This window comes from Oryctolagus cuniculus, chromosome 4 (genome assembly GCF_051225735.1).
Source record: "Oryctolagus cuniculus isolate XC-2025 breed Fujian yellow rabbit chromosome 4, ASM5122573v1, whole genome shotgun sequence".
Taxonomy (NCBI): Eukaryota; Metazoa; Chordata; class Mammalia; order Lagomorpha; family Leporidae; genus Oryctolagus; species Oryctolagus cuniculus.
In genome coordinates this window covers 124,131,987-124,149,003 of record NC_142870.1, presented here as the reverse complement: position 1 = coordinate 124,149,003, position 17,017 = coordinate 124,131,987, and positions in this window count along the sequence as shown.

The window sequence follows — 17,017 nt, the reverse complement described above, 5'->3', positions numbered from 1 at the left end:
GCACCCTGCAAGGCAATGCTGATGGCTCAAGTACTTGGGTCCCTGCCACCCACATGGGAAACCCAGATGGAGTTCCTAGACCCTGGCTTCAGCCTGGCCCAGCCCCTTCCACTGCAGGCATTTGGGAAGTGAATCAGTGGATGGGAGCATTCTCTCTTAATACAATATGTGCACACACATGCATATCTGCATTTCAGATAAATAAAGGTAGTGCAGGCAAAGAAGTAACAATAAAGACCTAAAATCTTTGAAGACTAGCAGGGCAGCCAAGACATGGCATTGCTAAGGGATTTTTCTCCAAGGCTTTTCCACAATGTATAGGAAATGCTTTTTCACCATATTGTTACCCCTCTTTGCCTCAGAATGAAAAGCTTCTGCTAAGAAACGTAGGAGACCTCAGCACAGGAGGGAGAATTTGTGCAAGGAGCCTTAAGCGAGTGCGAGGAGCCGTGCGTCCTGTGGATCTGTGACCACAGGGCAGTGCCCACCCTTTTAACGCCCCCCCTTGATTCCCTGCCCCCCCCTTCTAATCTACCTGGTTAAGTACCTCCCTGTCCTCTGAGGTGTTACAGGCGGGTCACAGGCCCAGCGTGACTGACAGCGAACAAGCCAGAGCCCAGGTCTCCTTTCTGTCTTGTTTCGGGGATTATCGACACCCAGAGAGGAGCTGGCGGGTGACCAGGTGACCCATGGCGATGTGAGCATGTGGCCCGCAGTGACCTAAGTCAGTCTCACCACCAGCTGCTCTCCTGTACAAATGCCACCCCTTCTAGAAGGCCTGGCAGGCGTGGGCAGGCAGCAATGGGAGCAGGCCCTGGTTTGCTTTCTTGGGACCAGGTATCTGGCTGTGGGTGTGAAACTTCCTCACGGGTTTCCTGTTGGATTCCAGAGGTGAGCAGTCTAAGAACAGAACAACACAACCCAATACTGCTGGAGCTGGTAACTTGAGCCCTGTGCCTTCCTGTCCCTGGTCCCAGCCTTCCCCAAGCCCTCTGAGGCAGCCTAAGGTCTCCCCCACCCGCAACCACCACACACCACTCCCCACTGCACTGCACAAGTGGCCCAGGAGCCGGGCCTCGCTTCGTGTCATGCAGTAAGAACAAGGTGATGACGTATCCTGATCTCTACCCTGAGTGAGCGGCAGGGCTGAATTATGAACTTCACTGGTGCTGCCTTTCTTCTTCCTCTTCTCTGCGTTATCAGCTGATCAGGTTTTTTTGTTGTTCAGTGGTTAGCTTACAAATGCATGAACATCTGGAGGGGCTGGCACTGCGGCACCGTAGGTTAAACTGCAACACCAGCATCCCATATGAGCTCTGGCTCCAGTTCCAGCTGCTCCACTTCTGAACCATCTCCCTGCTAATGCCCCTGGGAAGGCAGCAGATACTGTCCCAAGCATTTGGACCCCGGCCAGCCATATGGAATACTCCAGATGGAATCCTGGGCTAGGAGCTTCATCCTGACCCAGTCCCAGCCTTTGTGGCTATTTGGGGAGTGAACCAGTGGATGGAAGATCGATCTCTCTCTCTCTCCCTCTGTCTCATCCTCTTTCTCCGTAATTCTACCCTTCTGCACATAGTGCACGGTTGCCTGAAGAGATGGACCGGATGTGAACACACACAGTGATTTTCCCTGTTATCACACTGTTCCTGTGTTCAATGGGCTTGTTTGTGGACATACCACACAGATCCAAGGGAATGAGTCGGGAGGAATTTTGTGCAGGCACCCATTGGTGGAGTGCTGATTTACTCTGGGTGTTCCTAGTGTGTTTTTCCCTTCTGCTCAAAAGTAGCATCATTTTAAAAAATGCCAAGCACAGGTTACCATAGGTATCATTACAGCTTTTACCACTCAAAAAAAAAAAAAAAAACCTATAAGAGAGCAAAGCAATACGTGGGTGTCTGTAGAAGCTAGGTAATAGGTGCAATGGAGGCCTATTATGCTATTTTCTATACTTTTATGTATGCTTGAAAACATTTAAATAAAATTTTAAAAAACACTGTGAACACCTATTTGAAATGATATGAAGACAATTTCTTTATTCAGCTTGATTACTATTAAGATTTATCATTAACTGAGTGCTTGGAGATTATTCTATGTGCCAGGACTTTATGTGCATGATTTCTTAAAAAAAAAAAAAAGATTTATTTATTTATTTGAAAGGCAGAGTTACAGAGAGGCAGAGGCAGAGAGGCAGAGAGATTGAGAGAGAAGTCTTCCATCTGCTTGTTCACTCTCCAGTTGGCCACAATGGCTGGGGCTGTGCCCATCCGAAGCCAGGAGCTCCTTCCCGGTCTCCCATGCTGGTGCAGGGGCCAAAGGATTTGTGCCATCTTCTATTGCTATCCCAGGCCATAGCAGAGAGCTGGATCAGAAGTGGAGCAGCCAAGACTCGAATTGGCGCCCATATGGGATACTGGCACTGCAGGGAGCAGCTTTACCCCCATGCCATAGCACTGGGCCCTCTATTTTTTTTTTAACTGATTTATTTAGTAGAAACATAGAATAACAGAAAAAGAGAGAGATATAGTGAGAGATCTTCCATTCACTGGTTGACTACCCAAACAGTTGGAACAGCCAGGCTTGGGCCAGGACAAAATCAGGGACTGCCTGCAATGCTCCCACGTGGGTGCAGGGCCCCAGCACTTGGGCCATCTTCCACTGCCTTCACAGGCAGAGTAGCAGGGAGCTGGATCAGAGATGGAGCAGCAGAAATTCAAATCAGCACTCTGATATGGGATGGCAATGTCACAAGCAGAGGCTTCACTCTCTGTGCCATAATGCCGGCTCCTATTTGCGTGGGTTCTAAGCCTCATGACAGCCCTGCACAAAAAAATGATAATAATCTAATTTACAGGCGAGATTCGTGGATTGTAAATGATTACTTTAAGCCACTTGTCTCGTGAAGGTGTCAAGAGTGGAACTCGGAGCTCTCCTTTCCGAAGAAGCACAACCTTCCACAAGTCACACTACCTTCAGCTTCATGTGGGTACAAAATGGATGATCACGTAGACTGGTGACTCTCAGGCCCAGCCGGTCGCAAGAATGATGTAGAACACAGACTCTGTGGCTCCTTTCCCAGAGGGCAAAGTTAAAGGTAAAGCTGTGGAAGATGGAGTTTTATCAATTTTCATGGGCAGGAAGATTCAAGAAATTTTCCAATGCTCCTTGATTTGCTGGCCCTGGTGTGTCCCTCACTACAAAAGAAACCAAAGTATCCCCCATTTTAGAAGTTATCTTTCAAAAATTCTTGCATCTGGATGGCATAAAACACTACAGCATGAGCCTGTTTCTATCTCTCTGAATTAATTGATTACACAGGTTTGGTTTATTTCCCTGTTGGGAAAGGATGTTCTAAGAACATGGGGACAAAGGTGGGGGCTGCCACTGTGGCATAGCGGGGTAAGGCTGCTGCCTGTGGTGCTGGCATCCCATATGGGCATCGGTTTGTGTCCCAGCTGCTCCACTTCTAACCCAGCTCCTTGCTCATGGCCTGGGAGAAGCAACAGAAGGTGGCCCAAGTGCTTGGGCTCCTGCACCCAAGTGGGAGACCCAGGAGAAGTTCCTGGCTCCTGGTTTTGGCCTGACCCAGCCCCAGCCATTGTGACCATCTGGGGAGTAAACCAGTGGATGGAAGATCTCTCCGTCTCTCCTTCTCTCCTCTCTGTAACTCTGCCTTTCAAATAAATAAATAAATCTTAAAAAAAAAAAAAGGAAGGTGGGGAAATCTCACATCCTGTCTTCATGGTTTCGTCTAGAATCAGCCAGCACCACACCCAGATGTATATTTGCTACTTCTGCAGTGTGTCGTCTGAAGATACATCTCACTGAAAGAGGACTTGGTGCCTTTCCTTCCAGTGGAGGATTTAGATCTAGCAATCGGTTCCATTTTTTAAAGGGCAATTCTGAGGTCTGTTTATCTTCCTCCCAGGCCAGACGCATGGACAGAGACCGAAGTGTTTCACATCGTAGATCTCAGTTCCAAAACACCATGAAGTTTCTCAGCTCTCTGGAGGGCTGGGTCATCTTAGCGTGATTTCGGGCCTCAGGGGACTGCCTTGGGTTGTGAACACCTGCAGGAACAAACCTGCACCACAATTCCACCACCACCCCATACACATGCACACCCCACCTACGAAAGCCACGGCGCCTCAGTGACTGCTGACACGCCCGCTTGCCCTTTGTCCCTACAATGCATATCCACCGCCTGAGAGGGGACCCAGGGGCCTCTTAGTGCACCATGGTGAGATACGAAAGCACACGTGGATTTGTTTCCTGTTTGTTTGGCAAGGCAAAGAAAATATTCAAGGCAATGGCTGCTCCTCTCAATCAGCTGAACCAAGGGCAGAGGGGGGAGGGAATGAGGTCTACGTTGACCTCAAGTTCAGAGATGACGACTTTCGTCAAAAGCAGAGACTGCTTTGAGTGTGTCTGTGCAATCTGGAGACAAGGGAAGAGGGTGGCTGGGGCCTGTGGGCTCCCAGGAGTAGATGATCTCATGTCCTTTCAACCAGGATGCCAGGGTGGCCAGCAAGATGCAGCTGTAGGAAGCATAGTCACCATGGAGGTGCCAGCACCCGCTGTGGGCCACGGCTTGAGAGTGTGAGGTGGACTGCTGTCCCAGACGCCCCTTCCTGGGCTGTTCCCAGAGAGGGGCTCCTCAGAAACACTGATAGTGACACGACCTTAGAGGCCCAGGCCACCCACAGTGGGGAGCCTTAGGCCTAGAAGGCAGCCCAAAGCTACCTTACTGTTGGGCTGGGTCACAGCAGGAGACAAACCTCAGAAGTGAATTTTCCATGTGTTCCTTTCAACTCCGATAAGTCTCTAGTAAACTACTTTTAAGATTTCTTATTTATTTGAAAGGCAGAATGGCAAAAGGGGAGGGAAAGATGGGGAGAGAGAGAAATCTTCCATTTGTTGGTTCACTCCTCGATGGCCACCATGGCTGGAGCCAGGCCAGAACGAAGCCTGGCCATCATCTGCTGGCTTCCCAGGCACATTAGCAGGAAGCTGGACCAGAAGAAGGGCAGTCAGGACTTGAACCAGCACTCTGATAAGAGATGCTGATACCTCAAGTGGCGGCTTAACCCGCTGTGCTACCATGCCAGCCCCTGGTAAGCCACTTTTGAAGAAAGCATCTCTAAACTGTTATACTAATCTGTTTTGTTATATGGGTATGAAAGATAATTCTTTTTTTTAAAGACTTGTTTATTTGTTAGAAAGTCAAAGCTACAGAGAGGAAAAGGCAAAGACAGAAAGTGGGAGGTGTTCCATGTACTGGCTCGCTCTGCATATGGCTATAAGGGTCCCTGCTGGGCCAGGCCAAAGTCAGGAGCCAGGAGCTTCATGAGGGTCTACCACATGGGTGCATGGCCCAAACACTTGGACCATCTTCCACTGCTTTCCCAGGCCATTAGCAGGGAGCTGGATTGGAAGAGGAGCAGCCAGGACTCGAACTGGTGCCCATATGGGATGCTGGCACTGCAGGCAGCAGTTTACTCACTATGCCACACTGTCAGCCCCTGAAAGGAAAAGTAGTAGTCCAGATCTGACAGCACTGACAGGATAGAATGAGATGTGACAGAGGAAGTGTCCAGAACAGTGCTTTCCCGGCCATCAGCGTTAAATCAACAGCAGCGAGAAGCAGAACCCCACTGAAGGCTCAGCACTCAAACCATCTCTGCTGCAACTGTCCCCAACAGCACCTGGTCACGTCTTCCTTCAGATGACTATTTATCTACTGTGCACAGGGGAACCAGAAAAACCAAACTTATCCAGAATACATGTTTAATGCACGATTAGAATCAACAGATGCCCGAGAGAGGGGTTATGGGCACAGCTGTGTGTGTTAGATCTGATCTTTAGAGACGTCCCCCAGCCTAGGAACAGAGTCTGTATTTGCAAGGATTGACTATATCCGAAACCAGCCCTCCCAGGTCTACATGAGTGAGCTGTTACTGCACTCCTCACTCTTGGCACATACAGGATCATATTCTCTTTAACCAAAGAAATTTAATCACAGATCTTGAAGAGCTTGCTGGGATGTTCCTCTTCCCACCCCCTGGCACAGAAACACAGTAGACGACACTGGGAGTGAGGCCATCAACATAAACCAAAGCCACAGCTCCCTGGAGGGCCATCTAGACCTACAGATACCAGATGCGTGACAACCCAGGAGAACTCTCTGGTCTTGGCTATGCAATACAAATCTCACAGATGAATAAGTTTTCCTCTGGCTCTGCAAGCAGACTAATGGAAAGCAATGATGTGTTTCTGGGTTGGAGGTCTGGCACTAGCCATCTTCATCATAAGGGACAAGTGTAACATTATGTTAGTGTCTGTTACGAAACCAGAAAAATGTTTATGCTTTTGTGGTGCGCTGTGGTTGATTTCTGCCAGCTTTTTACACCATTCACCCTTTTCTTTCTAACACCAGTGCAGGGATGGGCATGTGACTTAAGAGATCATGGGGATAGGTTCAGAGATAAATACTCTAGTCAAGAGAAGCCCTACTGGGATGTTTGTTGGCGCTAACAGGCAAGAGACTCCGGTTTTTGTTGTTTTATTTTGTTTGATTTATTTGAAAGGGGGAGTTACAGAGAGAGAGAGAGAGAGATCTTCAATTTCCTGGTTCACTCCCCAAATACCCACAACAACTAGAGCTGGGCCAGGCCAAAGCCAAAAACTAGGAACTGTATCCAGATCTCCCACACGGGAGGCAGGAACCCCAGTACTCGGTCATCAGCTGCTGCCATCCAGCCTCGTTATTAGGAAGCTGAAGGAGAAGAGGGAGTGAGACCTGGCAGAAAGCACTCTTCCACATAGGCGAGAGTCCCAAGCTGCAACTTAACCTGCTCTACCACAGTCACCACCCTGGCGCTTTCTTTTAATTTTTTTCCATATCATTATTTCTTTTTCTGTTTGTTTCTTAAGATTTATTTTTTATTTATTTGAACGGCAGAGTTACAGAGACACACACATCCTCCACCTGCTGCTTCACTCCCCAAATGGCCATAACAGTTGGGGCTGTGCTAGGCCAAAGCCAGGAGCTAGGAACCTCATCCTGGTCTACCACATGGGTGCAGGGACCAAAGCGCTTGGGGCATCTTCTGCTTTTTTCCCAGGCCATTTGCAGGGAGCTGGATGGGAAGTGGAGCAGCTGGCTCTCCAACTGGCGCTGAAATGGGGTGCCAGCATCACAGGCAGCAGCTTAACCCACTATGTCACAGTGCTAGCTCCAGCTCCTTCTTTTCAATGGAGATGCAAAGCTGGCACTTTGGTGACTTCCCACTTAAGCAAAGCTAGCTGAGAATAAGACAGAGCCCTGATGATATCATTTAAGCACATTCATTCAATGATAAAAAGACTTCTCAGTTATTTTTGTTATCTTTTAACTGACTTTTTTCTTGAACAACTTGAATTGCATTTTTGTTACTTGCAACTGATAGATTTCTATTTTTTAAAGATTTATTTATTTATTTATTTATTTATAAGCCAGAATTATAGACAGAGGGAGAGACAGAGAGATCTTCCATCTGCTGGTTCACTCCCCAAATGGCTTCAGTGGCTGGAACTGGGCCAGAATGAAGCCAAGAGGCGGGAGCCTCTTCTGGGTCTCCCACATAGTTGCAGGGGCCCAAACACTTGGGCCATCCCCCGCTGCTTTCCCAGCATTAGCAGGGAACTGGATTGGAAGTGGAGCAGCTGGGACTTGAACTACTGCCCATATGGGATCCGGTCACTGCAGACAGCAGCTTAACCCACTGTGCCACAGCACCGGCCCCTAGACTCCTATTAATACATTCTGATAAGAGACTCCTAGCTCTGAGCCACGTCACGGTATCCAGCTTTCAAGATGGCCCCAATTAAACTTTGCCTACTAGTATTTATATGCCTGAGTAGTCCCCTCTCTTGCTGAATTAGGGCTGGACTATACATCAGAAGTAGAGGTATATGAATTCCAAAGTTAGGTCCAAAAGAATGAATTGCAGGGGCAGGTATTTGGCCTAGTGGGTAAGATGCCTGCATCCACATCAGAGTGTTTGGGTTTCATACTCGGATCTGGCTCCTGATTCCGCCTTCCTACTGATGCAGACATGGGAGGCAGCAGTGGCGGCTGAAACAGCTGGGTCCCTGGCACGCACAGTGGAGACCTGGATTGAGTTCTGGTGTTCTGACTCTGCTCAACCTGTTAAGGGCATCTGGGGAGTGGGCAGTAGATGAGAGTTTCTCTCTCTCTCTCTTCCTCTCAAATAAACAGATAACGTTTAAAAAAAATGCATTACAATTTCCACTTTGGCCACCTGAGCCACACACTCTGGCAGAAGTCAGCCACAGTACTGTGACGCTAACGTGAAGCCCACGTGCAGTCGTCTGCGTGGAGAGAAGTGAGCCTTCCCATCAGCAGCCAATGCCCTGAGCCAGGCACGCGCGGGATCCACCCCGGAGGAGGACCCTGCAGCCCAGTCAGGCTTCGGATGCCTGCAGCCTCGTCTGAGATCCTGTGCCAGAACCACCCCGCCAGTGTGAGCCCAGACTCCTGGCCCACATGAGCGCTAAATCACGGCTACTGTTGTTTAGGAGTAATCCATTGTACAGCTTTAGGTAACTAACGGACTTCTGCTCCTTCCCATCCCCCAATCCCGGGGGAAAAACAGGGCACAGTAAAACATCCTTCCCTGGTTCTCGGCCCTGGGGTTGCCCTCTGTCTGAGAGTTTCCAGGAGGGAGGTGAGTGCCTCAGTGGAATCTTTCCCACACCTCCCCTGAGAGCCAGCATCACCTCTCTAGATAGCACCTTCCCTTCCCCAGAAGGCAATGCTTCCGAGCGGTCGTCTCATCCCAAAGCCTCTACCACAGCAGCCCTCGAGTTCCCAAAACAGAGCTCAGGCCCCAGTAGGCCCCCGAAGGCACGGGGCTGCTCCTCTCTCTCTCTCAGTTCTTGAACTTGAACCTTAGACTTGCCCATGAGGATTTGCAATGTGTAATTTGTGCACATCATGTGTCATCTCAGAAGCCCAGTTTGGCTGTTTTCTGTTCCACCACGCGATCAAATAGCTGCTTCTTTGAAACAGATCTGCCTACTAGGATGTTTTGCAATGATGGAAGTATTCTCTGTTTTCACTGTTCATAGTGTCACCAGCCATGCGCGATTGTGGGGCCCTTGAAATGTGTCTGGGGTGATAAAGAATGATTTGGGAGGTGGGCAGTGTGGTGCAGTGGGAGAAGCCTCTCGCCTGGGACTCCTGCATTCCACATAAAAGTGCTTGGGATTGAGTCTCGTCCCTGCTTCTGATCCAGCTTCCTGCTGGTGTGCATCCTGGGAGACAGCCAGTGATGGCTCAAGTACTTGGGTCCCTGCCACCAACGTGGGAGACCAGGATAAAGTTCCAGGCAACTGGCTTTGGCCTGGTCCAGCCCTCGCTGTTGCCCGCATTTGGTGATAAAAAAATTTTAGAAATCTGCATAAAACAGGAACTACACCCCTTACCCTACATCTTCCTTACACATCCTCCAAAACATCGAGTTCTTTATTACATTAAAATATCCACATGGGACTGGTGCCTTCTGTGGACAGCAGTTTTACAGGCACAGGTTGGCAAGCAGAAAACGTTTTCTCTTGACTGAGAGTCTGCACTAGGACAAATGGGACTTCAATATCTCAGCCGGTTTTACGGAGGTGGCTCTCTCAGTGTTTGCTGTCAGTTCCTCCCCCCTCCCCACCCATCCCCTCCTCTCAGACAAGGGTTTCACTAATCCCTGCACACAAGTGAACCTGAGCACCCCACTCCGGGGGTGGGGGTCCTCCTTCCAGTGGACGGTCGCCTCGGGCATGTCTGGGAGGGAAAGGATCAGTTGCATATCTGGTCCAAACTTGCAGGGGCTGCTCTCTGCCAATGAGTATGGAGTTGTTTACTGAGCAATTCCCACTTGGTGGGGGAGTAAACACAGAATGCCTTCAAGTTTTCCAATCTCCATCTTCCAGCTTGATTCACTCCTAACAAAACAAAACAAGCAAATAAGAAACAGAAAGCTTTCCCCTTAGCACATCTCTCCGTTGACTTACAAGTGCTCCCTGGGGAAGTGTCAGCCTATGTGGCCCCAACCCCTTGCCATCAAAATGCCACTTGCAGGGCCTTGGGTGGCCCGGGGAAAGGGGTGGTTGAGTCTGCCTGGTGAGACAAACCCTGAAGGTGGGTTGTGGGGGGCAGAGCTGGAGACTGGATGCTGTGCTGGGACCACGGCCACAGGGCCAGGCAGAACTGGCAGCCCACAGTGCTTGTCGGGGGCGGATGATTCTCCCGCGTCACCCGCGCTCTCTGGCCACGAGACCAGGCCAAATGCCAAGCTACTGCTGTTCTGAGGGACCTGCACATTTGGTTCGTGTACACGGACACCTGCAGGGCAAGAGGCTGAGAGTGGTGGCTCAGCATGGGGTCCAGCACCTGCCTGCCTGCCCTTGTCCCAAACCACATCTACCGAGGAGGACAGTCCCTGTGCCTCTCTTACCAGGGTTCTCCCTCTCCCCTTGCCCCCCCTCCCCGTTCTTGTTTAAACACAAGGGCGGAGAGACCACTCACTGCACACTTGCCTTTCTCAGGGAAGCCTGCTGCCCTGTTCTGAGACGGTGGAAGTATCCGGCTCTTCTCTCACGGACAGAAAAGAAAAGAATACAGATGAAGTCTCCAAGGCCAGACTGTGGCAGAGCACCTGCTCCCCAGGTACTCTGGAGTAAGAGAAAGGAAAAGCACCATCGCTCTTCCAGCGTTCACCTCAAATCAGCTTTTGGAGCCTTGGCAACCCGAATCTATCCCCGTTCCCCACACCATCTGTTCGCACACACCTGCAACCTTTAAAGAGGCCAAGCGTTCCTACGGCAGGCCAAAGATTTCTAGCGGCAAAAAACCCTTCTAGGAAGCAAGGTTTCCTTAAACTCACCGGATCCTGACACTTACTTATAACCAATGGGGAAGACATCCACGATGAATCCTTAGAAAAATTATAAAACGCGATTGCCTTGTCTCTTTAAGAGAAATACAGAGTGGAAAGCTGTGTCCATCTTTCCCCCTCCTCTCAACTAAATTGCTTTTTCTTTGTGATTTGACTAACTTTAGGAGACATTTCTTCTTTTCTGAAAAAATAGACTATTGGTTCTTTTTTTAAAAAAAGATTGATTTTATTTATTTGAAAGAGTTACAGAGAGAGGTAGAGACAGAGAGAGAGAGAGGTCTTCCATCCGCTGGTTCATTCCCCAGATGGCCACAACAGCTGAAGCTGCACCAATCCAAAGCCAGGAGCCAGGAGCTTCTTCTAGGTCTCCCATGAGCGTGCAGGGGCCCAAGCATGTGGGCCATCTTCTACTGCTTTCCCAGGCCACAGCAGAGAGCTGGATCAGAAGAGGAGCAGCCAGGATTAGAATCAGCGCCCACATGGGATGCTGGTGCTTCAGGCCAGGGCTTTCACCTGCTGCACCTCAGCGCCGGCCCCATCTATTGGTTTTTAAAGATGAGAAGGACTGACTCACTGCTTTCAAGTTGCTCATTTTCATTCTCGTAGCATATTAGAGTGTTCATTTTCTCTCATGAGAAAGTATTGGCCCATTTTGTTTATGAGAACACTGAGGCATAAAAATCTAGGAAACATGTTCTGGAGCTGGAGCTGTGGTGTAGTGAGTAAAGCCACCACCTGCAATGCTGGCATCCCATATGGGCACCAGTTTGAGTACTAGCAGCTCCACTTCCAGCTGCTCCCTGCTAATGTGCCTGGGAAAGCAGTGAAGAAGGCCCAAGTGCTTGGGCTCCTGTACGCAGGTGGGTGACCTGGATGAAGCTCCTAGCTCCTGGCTAACTCCAGCTGTTGTGGCCATTTGGGGAGTGAACCAGAGGATGGAAGACTTCTGTTTGTCTCTCCCTCTCTCTCCTTCTGTGTAATTCTGCCTTTCAAATAAATCTTTAAGAAAAAAACATGGGGGCTGGTGCTGTAGGACAGGGGGAAAAGCCACCGCCTGCAGTGCTGGCCTCCCGTATGTGCTCCAGTTCTAGTCCTGGCTGCTCCAATTCTGATCCAGCTCTCTGCTATGGCCTGGGAAAGCAGTGGAAGATGGCCCAAGTCTTTGAGCCCTGGCACCTACATGGGAGACTTGCAAGAATCTCCTGGCTTCTGGCTTCAGATCAACACAGCTCTAGCTGTTGCGGCCATCTGGGGACCGAACCAGCTGATGGAAGACCTCTCTCTCTCTTCCTCTGCCTCTCTATAACTCTGCCTTTCAAAAAATAAATAAATCTGAAAGAAAAAAAACATGTTCTAAGGTTATATAGCAAATTAACTGACCTAAGATTTTAAGTTATCATGCACTCCTAGGTATTTAAGCAGTTATGCCACTGTTGACCTTCTGATCAGCCAAGATATTTTCTTGTAGTTCTTTTCTTTTTTAAGATTTATTCATTTATTTGAAGGTCAGAATTACAGAAGAGAGCGAGCGGGAGGGAGGGAGAGAGGGAGGGAGGGAAGGAGGGAGGAAGGAAGGGAGGGAGGGGGAGAGAGAAAGAGAGAGAATCTTTCATCCATTGGTTCATTCCCCAGATGGCTGCAATGGTCAGGCCTGGGCCAGGCTAAAGCCAGGAGCCAGGAGCTTTTTCCGAGTCTCCCATATGGGTGGCAGGGGCCCATCTTCTACTGCTTTCCCAGGTGCATTCACAGGGAACTGGATTGGAAGTGGGGCAATCGGGACTAGAACCAGCACCCATATTGGATGCCAGCACTGCAGTCAGTGGCTTAACCCACTGTGCCACAGTGCCATCTTCCTGTAGTTCTTGATGTCAATTCCTTGACCAATGTTAAAAAGTTTTCTCCTGGTAGTTTAGATCGGCAAGCATGTTAACTAGAAGTATCTCCATTTTAAAAAACAATTTATTTATTTATTTATTTGAAGGTCACAGTTACAGAGAGAGTGGAGAGGCAGAGAGAGAGAGAGAGAGAGAGAGAGAGAGAGAGCTGCTGATTCACTCCCCAGATGGCCACAATGGCCAGGGCTACCAGGAGCCAGAAACTTCATTCTGGTCTCCCACATGGGTGCAGGGGTGCAACACTTGGGCCATCTTCTGCTGCTTTCCCTAGGCCATTTTCAAGGAGCTGGATTGGAAGCAGAATAGCTAGGACACCAACCAGCATCCATGCGGGGTGCTGGTGTTGCCGGCAAATGGCTTAACCTGCTACACCACAATGCCAGTCCCTTAATTTTTTTAATAATAGCTTAAGAAAATATACAAAATATAGTCATAATTTTATACCAATGTCTATAGATTGTTTCAATGTTTACCTTCTTGGCACATTGTATTTCTGATGCTTCTGTTTTAAGTAAGGGCCTGTACTAGCCTTCTGGTATAAACACACAAGGAGTAATAACTTTAAGTTACACACTGCATAGAATCCTCTTCTAAGTGTTTACTGCCTACATGAAGGGGTCTTTTATGGTGTGTTTTCATGTATGTTAAACACATGGTTTGTGTGTTTAAACTCCCTTCCTAGTTCATCTTTGTTTCCCCTAAAATCACCCAGACTTACTTTTTTTCACATGCTTAGCCAACTGATCTCTCTCTCTCTTTTTTACTTATTTCCCCCCATTTTTCTTTTCTTTTTTTTTTTTGTTTTTTTTTTTTTTTTTGTCTGTAGCTTGTGCCTCACAGCAGGATCAAAGGATTTCAGAAGCCACCTGTTGGATCTATTGGCCTTTAGTCATGAGCAGCACCAACCCAACGCTTGGGGAGAGCCACTGTTTGCACTCCTGGAGTGTGTGGAGTTCTCCAGCATTCGGGCCAGCAGCGTAGGTGGGGACCTGTCCTTCTTGCTCACAGGGGTAGGTAGGAAGCCAACTCAGTCATCAGTACCTGCGTGGGGGGCGGCCCTGGAAAGCCTGGCCCGGCCCGTGTGCTCCCCTGGAAGCCAGCAGTGGTCCCTTCTTCCCTTTCACCAGAAGGCTTCTGTGTGGGAAAGACAGAGAGTGAGATGAGCACGGGCCGCCTGCGCAGGGCGGGGCTCTGCCTCCCCTGCCTGCTGCCCTTCCACCCAGCCTGCGACTGCCTTTAATCCCCTGACTTCCACGACCCTCCATTTCACTCTACTAAACAAAGAAGGCGCTTTCAAAAATCATCACACTGCCCATCTCTTTCAGGCTGTGGAGGATCCAGACCACAGCGGGAGACACAGGGAGCGGCCCGAAGCCACGGGGACCACCTAGAAGGCACAGAAGCTTTGGCAAGTGAAATGCAAGCTTGTGGGAGTGATGGAGGAGTGGAAAAGCTTGGCATTCAGAGGGAGAGAAAGCAAGTGTTGGGACTGAAAAGGACCTGAACGTCAACGCCAGCATTGCCCCGAAGCCTGTCTCAGTACAGGGGAAATACTGCTGTGCTCCAGCGTCCCGTGGTTGTGGTGGCATGAGATACTCCCTGGGACGCCCCTATCAGAGTGACTGGGCTCAGTCCTGGTTCCACTGCCGAGTCCAGCTTCCTGCTAATGTTCACTGTGAGAGACGATGGTGAGGCTCAAGTACTTGAATTCCTGCTCCCCACGTGAGAGAACTAGACTGAGTTCTCAGGTTACGGCTCCTGGCCTTCAGCCTGGCAGTTGTGGGCAGTGTGGGAGTTAACCAGAGGAACAGCGATCTCGCTCTCTGTCTCTGTCTCTCTGTGTCTCTTTCCCTTTGCCCCTGACTCTTTTTTTTAAAGATTTTATTTTATTTTATTTGAGAGTTATAGACAGTGAGAAGGAGAGACAGAGAGAAAGGTCTTCCTTCTGTTGGTTCACTCCCCAAATGACCGCAATGCCCGGAGCTGCGCTGATCCGAAGCCAGGAGCCAGGTGTTTCCTCCTGGTCTCCCACGCAGGTGTAGGGGCCCAAGGACTTGGGCCATCTTATACTGCTTTCCCAGGCCATAGCAGAGAGCTGGACTGGAGGAGGAGCAGCCAGGACTAGAACCAGTGCCCATATGGGATGCTGGTGCCGCAGGCAGAGGATTAATCTGCGCCAATGCACCGGCCCCGCCCCTGTCTGATTCTTTCAAATAAAATCAATCAACCAATCTTTTAAAGCGCAGGAGAAAGGGGTGGTGGAAAGGAGAGCAGAAATGTATTATTAAATGTTTATGAGCCACTGGGAATTTAGCTCTCTGTCCAAAACCCATTTTATGGATGAAGCCAAGAACAGAGACATGACTTTTCCAGTACCTATGACCACTTAGTGGTAGAACTAAAGCGCAAAATCCCCCAATTTATTGATCATTTCTCCTAATGCAGCACAGACATAATGGACTAAAAACGTTCTTCCTGTGAAGTAATATGAGCTAGAATCTCGACCAAAAGCTCTGTGCCAAAGTGAAAAGGGGCAGTGGAGGGTGAGGATGTGCAAGGCAGACTGCCTGGAATACCATGGAAGTGTTTCCCTGTTTCCCTGTTTCAGTTTATGCACATTCAAAAGCACACAAAGACCAGCCACATCACACAGACAATAATAGTGCAATCCAGGGGCCAGCACTGGTGCAGCAGGGCTGGCCACTCCTGTGACACCAGCATACCATAGCAGAGTGTTCTACTCTGCTTCTGATCCAGCTCCCTGCCAACATGCATGGGAAGGCAGCAGAAAATGGCCCAAGTACTTGGGGCCCTGCCACCCACATGGGAGACCAAGATGGAGTTCTTGACTCCTGGCTTCAGCCTGGCCTAGCTCTGGCTGTTGAGGCCATTGAGGAGTGAACCAGTGGGTGGAAAATCTCTGTGCCTGTCTATCCTTCTCTACCTTTCAAATTGATCAATCAATCATTTTTTTTCTCTTTTTTTTCCTTCCTTTTTCTTTTCTTTTTTCTTTAAAGAACAGCATGATCAGGGCAGGCATTGTGGCATAGCAGGTAAAGCCACAGCCAGCAGCACTGACATCCCATATGGGTGTCAGTTCGAGACCTGGCTGCTCCAGTTCCAATCCAGCTTCCTGCTAATGCACCTGGGAAAGCAGCAGAAGATGGCCCAAGTTCTTGGGTCCCTGTACCCATGTGGGAAACCTAGAAGTAGCTCCGGGCTCCTGACTTCAGCCTGGCCCAGTCCCAGCCAAGTGCCCATTTGGGAAGTGAACCAGCAGATGGAAAATCTCTTTCTCTGTCTCTCCCTCTCTCTCTGTAAGCCTGCATTTCAAATAAATCTTAAAAAAAAAAATAGCACGATCTGGATCTGGTAAATTATTCTCCAAGTATGTCTATGCGCCTGCGTCTTCCTCCCTTGATTCCAAGCCTTGGTCCTGAGGTTAGGGGAATGTTCCTGTGTCCCTGGCACCAGTGTGAGGGGAGCAAGTTATGATGCAGTTGCCTGAGAGACTCTGAAGGAAAGGCTACTTTAGGTCAAGTATTAGGAAAAGCTTTCTAAAACTCAGGGCCACTTTTCTAATGATCAGGAGAGTTTGCTGCCCTGCCACATTTAGAGGCTGATTTTTTTTTTCCTCACAGCACAGGAAGGCAGCAACTACTACCCTGTGGAGCAAGCTCAGGGCGCTCTCTGGAGTTGTCTGCCTTGTTTGCTGCACTTTCAGGAAATACAGCAGGTGAGCAGCAGGACTGGCCTTTGCCCTGGTTTGAGACAGCTCCGAGCCTCGCTGCTAGGAAGAACAGGATCATTTTTAACCCCTCCAGTGGTGCCAGGCAAATTCCACAGCACATCTGTGACTCAAGAGAGAGCCTCTCTGGCTTGTTGAATCTGGCAGGCCAGAATTTCTGGATGGCTGTTCCCATTGTAGCAATTCAAGAGGACCATGGCCGCTCTTCCTTCTCTAGCAAGAGAAAGGAAAATCCCAGCCCTGGGAGCATTTGTTCAGGGTCAACAAATGGGTTTTCTTTCCTGGCCACAGGACTGTCCCCGAGACAACCCAGAGTTGGCGGCTTGGTGTTGCCAAGATACATGCCTCTGACAAGTGGCGGGGAAAGGAGCCTGCTTAGGACACAACACTGTCACTGTTTAATAGCTGCGCGGCAATGAGAG